Raw genomic sequence first — 7001 nt, 5'->3', positions numbered from 1 at the left:
GGATGAAACCAAAGCATTAAGCCAAGGTTAAATAATTCACCCAAGGTCACACAGCTAGTAAGTAGTCAAGTTAAAATGAAATCCCAGTGTGCATGTGAACTGATATGCCATATTGTGTTATTATCTATTCCATTCCATAGTCCCCTTACTTAATAGGATAACAGGAATGTAGTAAGTAGTCAATCAATGTGTGTAGAATAGAAATGAGCTATCTGCTCTACCCTGAGCCAGTTATCTTATCTTAGTGATCCTCACCACAAGTACAGAAAGTCATCTGACTAAGCGACCTCTAAGGTCCTTTAAAACTCTGAATTACAGAACCATAACCTTTCCTCCTATTCACCTAGTAAATAATCTTTTTTCTGCCAGTCCTGGGGTTTGAACTCTGGGCTTGGGCACTGTCCCTGAGCTTCTTCTTTTTTTTTTTTTGGTCGGTCATGTGGCTTGAACTCGGCCTGGGTGCTGTCCCTCAGCTCTTCAGCTCAAGGCAAGCGCTCCACCACTTGAGTCATAGCATCACTTCTGGTTTTCTAGTGGTTTATTGGAGATAAGAGTCTCATGGACTTTTCTACCCGGACTGGCTTTGAACCATGATCCTCAGATCTCAGCCTCCTGAGTAGCTAGGATTACAGGCATGAGCCACCTGTGCCCAGATTCCCTGAGCTTCTTTTGCTTAAGGCTAGCACTCTACCATTTGAACCACAGGGCCACTTCTGGATTTTTCTGTGCATGTGGTACTGAGGAATCAGACCCAGGACTTCATGCATGCAAGGCATAAGCACTCTACCACTAAGCCACATTCCCAGCCTCACATAGTAAATACTCTTGAAGGATCATCTGTTGGGATCCCAGAATTTAGATAGACTTCAGTTAGGAGATTGGTGAGAATGGCTTTAGTTCATCCAGTCCTTTAAGAGGTCTCACCTTTTTGGAACTAAGGAGTAATAGATTTTGTGAATCATATGCTGTAGTAGAATGGATAAGATATGCAAAATGTTCTCCCAGAAATTGGGAAGGTACAGAGCTTTTCTATTGCATAGACAGCAGTTTTGTGCAGAAGACACACACTGATCATGTTTCATTTTCATTTGATGAAGAGGCTTCAGACCATGTTCTTAGCTGTTGAGGTACTTAAAATAGCCAGGGCATTGTCACACTTTTCAGACCTCTATTCTTTGCAAGTTTGTCTGCAAACATTACATTATTCCAACAGTCTGCCCTAAATGACTCCTTCAGAGTATTTGGTGAGTTGACAATGTTTCCCAAAGACCAAAGTATACACAGCATCAGACCTTTGATCAAAGGCCAACAAATTCCCCATGATCTGACCAAATGCCAGCCCAAGGCATTTTGCTTTGGCCAGTCTTCTCTTCCCCATGGTGTCAGTTGGCTCCATTAGCATTTCTCACCCAGCCAACACTAGTAATCAGTGAATTTGTGGGACTGGTTTCTCTGGTGAGTAATGGGGCCTAGAAAGAGGCTTTGAAGTGAACTAATACTGATCATAGGGGAGAATATTGGTGGTAAGGAAATTGCCTACCTGAAGTCAACCAATGGATTGTTTCCTCTGCTGAGATGAAGTTAACAGGAAGCAGACCTGTGTGCCCTTGTATTTGAGGACTTAATAACTGGAAGGTTTTGACTGTCTGCTTAACTGTCTGCAAGACTACAAGAGAAATATGGAATTCATGATAAGGCACCTATTATCTGTGATGTGGCTCCATTTGAGTGTTTAATATGTACTCTCCTTTCATTTTCTTGATGGTCCATAAGATTCTTAATATATCTCTCATTTTACAGGTCACACAATTATATGCTCTAGGACTATCTACACAAATTAAAAATATTAAGAGATTCTGGGCACCACTGGCTCATGCCTGCAATCCTAGCTACTCAGGAGCCTGAGATCTGAGGATCTCAGTTCAAAGCCAGCTGGGGCAGAAAAAGTCTGTGAGACTCTTACCTCTAATTAACCACCAGAAAACTGGAAGTGGTGCCATGGTTCAAGTGGTAGCATGCTAGCCTTGAGCTGAAGAGCTGAGGGACAATGCCCAGGCCCAGAGTTTAAGCCCCATGACCAAAAAAAAAAAAAAAAAAAAAATAGAACCATCCTCTGCCAAGACTGTCTTGCTATATCGTCTAGGCTGGCTTCAAACTTAGGATCTTCTTGTTAAATTTAACTCTCTTTTTATGTTCTGTATTATTTCCAAAAAGAGCTACCAGGCAAATAAAATCTTTTAAGTCCAGACAGTCTCATCCTTCCAGGGGGTTTGTAATTTTGTACTATATTCTTTCTTTGACTCCTACTCTCTTATCTATTGTGGGAAAATCCAGATATATGGCCCAAGCAGGCTTATCAACCACCTCAAGCCAATATTCCATAGGACTTATAGGGAGATTCCACTAGTAGAAAAAAAAATACATGAAGTATTATACCTGCAAAGTAGGTATCCAGACCTTCTTGCAAAATCCTTCTCACACTGGTTTATGTATCTTTATTAACTCAGAGTTTGTGGAGTAAACAGGCATAGGCCAGATCCCAGAGCATCTGTGGAACTCCTGCTGTTCCTTGCCTGTGCCTGGCAGGTGCTGTCAGCATTGATCTTTCCATAACCACCTGCTTATTTCCTGAACCATCAGGGTACCTAGTTCAAAATGATTTTTTCCATCTTTTCCCCATAATCCATCCACAAAAGCTAAATGAATTCAGAGATATAACTTTTCCTACCATGGTTACTCTATACTATTTTGCATGCTGCAGTTTCATACAAAAACTTTATATTAGCTGGGCTCTTGTGATTCATACCTGTAATCCTAGCTACTCAGGAAGCTGAGATCTGAGGATCATGATTCAATGCCAGCTTGGCAAGAAAGTCCATGAGACTCTTATCTATGGTAAACTCCAAAAAAAAAACAGAAGTGGAGCTGTAGCTCAAGTGGTAGAGCACTAACCTTGAGTAAAAGAAGCTCAAGGACAGTGTTCAGGTCCTGAGTTCAAACCATAGGACCAGCACCAAAATAAAAACAAACTAAATGTATTCTGTTATTACTTGCTTAGCCAAAATTCACTTTGTCTTTTGTTTCATCCCATTTTAAGACAGGATCTGTTTATATTCTCCAGAATGGCTCAAAGTTGCCCTGTCTCAGCCTCTTGAGTGCTAGGATTATAAGTGTGTCCGGACAAGGCCCACCTGGCCTCTTCTCTCTTCCAATCAGATCTTTGACATAGTTTATGAAAGCAAGGAGGCCTCGCTGTAAGATGGTGCTTCTCACTCTGTTTGGCAGCTGGAGATTGATATGACCATTGGTCCGATTCAAATGAAAGTCAAGCTGGAATTTTTGTCAAGCAAGCAAGTAGAGCAAGCACCAGGCTCTGAGTTAAAACCATAGTACCAGGAAAAAAGAAAAGAAAAAGAAACACCAAAAAATAAGCCAAAGTTATTGTGTACATCTTTAAGCCAAGTTCTTTAAAGAAAAGTAACTCCTTTGGCATCCTAGAATGCTCTCACCAGGTCTTCTTCCTGCCTACAGTGCAGCTATGACTTTCGAGTACAACAGGTTCTATTTTGATATCACCAAGATAGAGACAGCATATTCTAAGCATGACAGATTGGGAAGATAAAGCAGAGACTAAGTTCCTTATGATGTCATGGCACTACCATTACCGTAAGGTCCACCTGGGAAAGGCGGCGCCGACTCCTCCTTCCTCTTGGCTAAGTTTCTGCCCCCGTACCTGTGTCACCTAGTTAACTGGCACACCTGGATGCAGTCACCCCCCTTCCTCAGAGGTCACACCTTCTGCTGCTCTCTGTCACACCTCCCGCCTCTCATCCAACCAAGGGAGGGTCCCAAGCCCTGAGGTCAAATGGGCATACAGTGTGGCTACATCTGGCCATACCTTTTCCCGTCCTTTCCCTACTTAAACCAAGGCTGGACATCAGCTCCCCACTTTTGGCCATGTGCTTTTCCACCATGCATGATGGGACAGATAGTCCGGAAATAAAACTTCTCTTCCTGCCTGAATATCGCATGGTGTTCTCTTCATTGGCTACCTAACTAAACCTACATATTTAATTTACCTTACAACTACCACCTGGACTATTTTCTTCTAAGTAGCTTTATATAATGAAAAAAAAACTAATCAGAAGCCCTCAAATCAGGTCAATTTCTGCATGTTATCAATGGCATGGATGCAAACTTGAATCAAGCTTGCTGTACCTCTTCTTACTGAGAATTTTGCCCTGGTTCAAAGGAAGCCTGAGAGGAAAACCATCGGATTATGCTTTGTGAGAGCTCCATGGCTCTTGAGGTCAGAACTCTAGTGCCCATTTATTGAGTTAGAGCAGTCTGCCTCTCTGCCCCATCACGAACTTTATGTGGGGAATACAGGATATATGGTTTAGAGGTTTGTGGTTTAGAGGTTTGTGGTAGACCGATGCTTTCCTCCTTGCTGATACAAACTTCCTCCCATGATAAAGGCAGAAAACACTACAAACTCACTTTTGTAGTCTCTTGAGCCACAAAGTATGAACATGTGATCTAATATTGTCCAAAGAGTTCAACTGAAGGCAGAAAATCTCCTGGGGGGGGGGGAAATCTCTCTTAAGGAAAGCGGGGGGGGGGGGGGGGGGCAGGGGGGGAGAGGAGTGTGTGCAGAAATAAATGTCTTCTTCTTCCCTGGAAATGATGGCCTGGAAATGCAGAGTCATCTTGTGGTTGATGACTTCACATTACAGATTGCAGAAAGTCCTAGATGGAGAAACTCCAGGATCCTTGGCATGGCACCAGGTCTCATCCACCAACCCTGGACACTCATAGCTTTCACAGCTGTTACTGCTGACATCAATTTTCTTTTAAAATTAATCCTGAGATATTTATCATTTCTTTTTTTTCTTTTTTTTTCTTTTTGTCTGTTGTGGGGCTTGAACTCAGGGCCTGTGTTCTGTCCCTGAGCCTCTTTGTGTGCACAAGGCTAGTGCTCTACCACTTGAGCCACAGCGCCACTTCCTGTTTTTAAGTGGCTAATTTGGAGATAAGAGTTTCATGGGGACTTTTCTTTCCCTGGCTGGCTTTGAACCATAATTCTCAGATCTCAGCCTCCTGAGTACATAGGATTACAAGCACAGGTGCACAGCTTTTTTTTTTTTTTTTAAATAATTTCTTACCTGAAAACATTTCAATTGGTTTCCTCCACCTTGTTATACCGTTCTGGAGGGTATCCTGTTATTGGCACTTAAAAGAACTTTGGCTGATTGTAGAGGAATCAGAAAAGGGCTGCTCCCTTAACTCCAGAATTCCTAGGACTTTTCCTTTCTACAAAATTCTGTAGCTCTTCAGACTGCTTGGCTGGCCATAGGGGCATGTCCAGACAAGAGGCAGACTCTGCCCAGACCATACTTTAGGCTTTAGATTTCTCATATTTAATATAGTCTCATTTCATTTTGCAAATTTTATACAATAAATGCCTTGTGGTATACTGTTATTACTTAAACACTAAGATAGTTTTGTGCTCAATGAAAAGTATATATAAGGGAAACTTCTTTGTTAAAGATAACAGTGTTGGGCTGGAGTGTAGCTCAGTAGTAGAGTGCATGCCTAGCATGGACAAGAACCTGAATGCAATTCCTAGAACTTTTATTTTTTTTAATAGTATGTGCCAGGTACCAGTGGCTCATAGCTATAATCTTAGCTACTCAGGAAGCTGAGATCTGAGGATCATGTTTCAAAGCCAGTCAAGGCGAGAAAATCCTTGAAACTTTTTTTTTTCTTTTTGTCAGTCATGGAGCCTGAACTCTGGGCCTGGGCGCTGTCCCTCAGCTCTTCAGCTCAAGGCGAGTGCTCTACCACTTGAGCTACAGCGCCACTTCTGGTTTTCTGGTGGTTTATTGGAGATAGGAGTCTCACAGTCTCTCCTGCCCGGGCTGGCTTTGAACCGCGATCCTCAGATCTCAGCCTCCTGAGTAGCTAGGATTACAGGTGTGAGCCACCAGCTCCCGGCTCCTTCCTTGAAATTCTTATCTCTGATTTAACTACCAGAAAACTGGGAGTGGCGCTGTGGCTCAAAGTGGTAGAGCACTAGCCTTGAGCAGAAAAGCTCAGGGATAGTGGCCAGGCCTTGAGTTCAAGCCCTACAACCGAAAAAAAAAAAATAGTATGTGAAAAGTCCACGAATGTGAATTCAAAAATGTACAGTCAAAATAAGCCCTAAACTTATTTTCCAATTAAATAACTGAAAATAATTTTCAAGCTGAGAAGGTGCCAAAGGACAAATATTTAACTTGTTACAAATATGTATAATTTTCCATCTGTACAAGCTAATAAATCTTGATAAGGTACAGTCAACCCTTTGTAGCCACAGGGTTTACATCTGCAGATTCAACCAACTGTGGATTGAAAATATTCAGGGAAAAAGTATTGCATCTGTAGCAACTATGTACAGACATATTTTTCTCTTGCTATTCCCTAAACAACACAGATAATAACACAGACTAACATGACCTTGAATTAGGTATCATAAATAATTTAGACATGATTTGAAGTATATGAAAGGATGTATTTAGGTTATATGCAAATGCAATGCAAATTATATAATGAACCTGAATTTCCATGGATTTCAGTAAGGAGTGGATTCCCATGGGTACTGAAAGATGATTTTAATTCGTATAATAGAGCAGGTGGACATGGCAGTACAGGTAAGTAGAATATAAAATGTTTCTATTTAAACTTTCAAGATAGGTATAGATTTTAATTAGGTTTCTGCTTCTTTTCACTCTGTGGCAGAAGAAGCAGTTAGATGGTCAGTTTCCTTCCCATTGCTTTTTGAAAATCGTAGTTTACAAAAGGTTTCACTTCAGCATGTCAGTTTATAAATTAATGTATCTTGATCAATGTCACCCTTTCCATTGTTCTCCCACATCTCTTTCAACGCCATCCACTCACCTCCTGAAGTTACTTGGTTAGATAGTCAATTCAAGCAGGAATGGCTCTAGCTTTTTCCTACT

This window comes from Dipodomys merriami, unplaced genomic scaffold (assembly GCF_024711535.1).
Source record: "Dipodomys merriami isolate MVZ:Mamm:240054 unplaced genomic scaffold, mDipMer1.0.p SCAF_29, whole genome shotgun sequence".
Classification (NCBI taxonomy): domain Eukaryota; kingdom Metazoa; phylum Chordata; class Mammalia; order Rodentia; family Heteromyidae; genus Dipodomys; species Dipodomys merriami.
Note: the sequence above shows the minus strand (reverse complement) of the source record.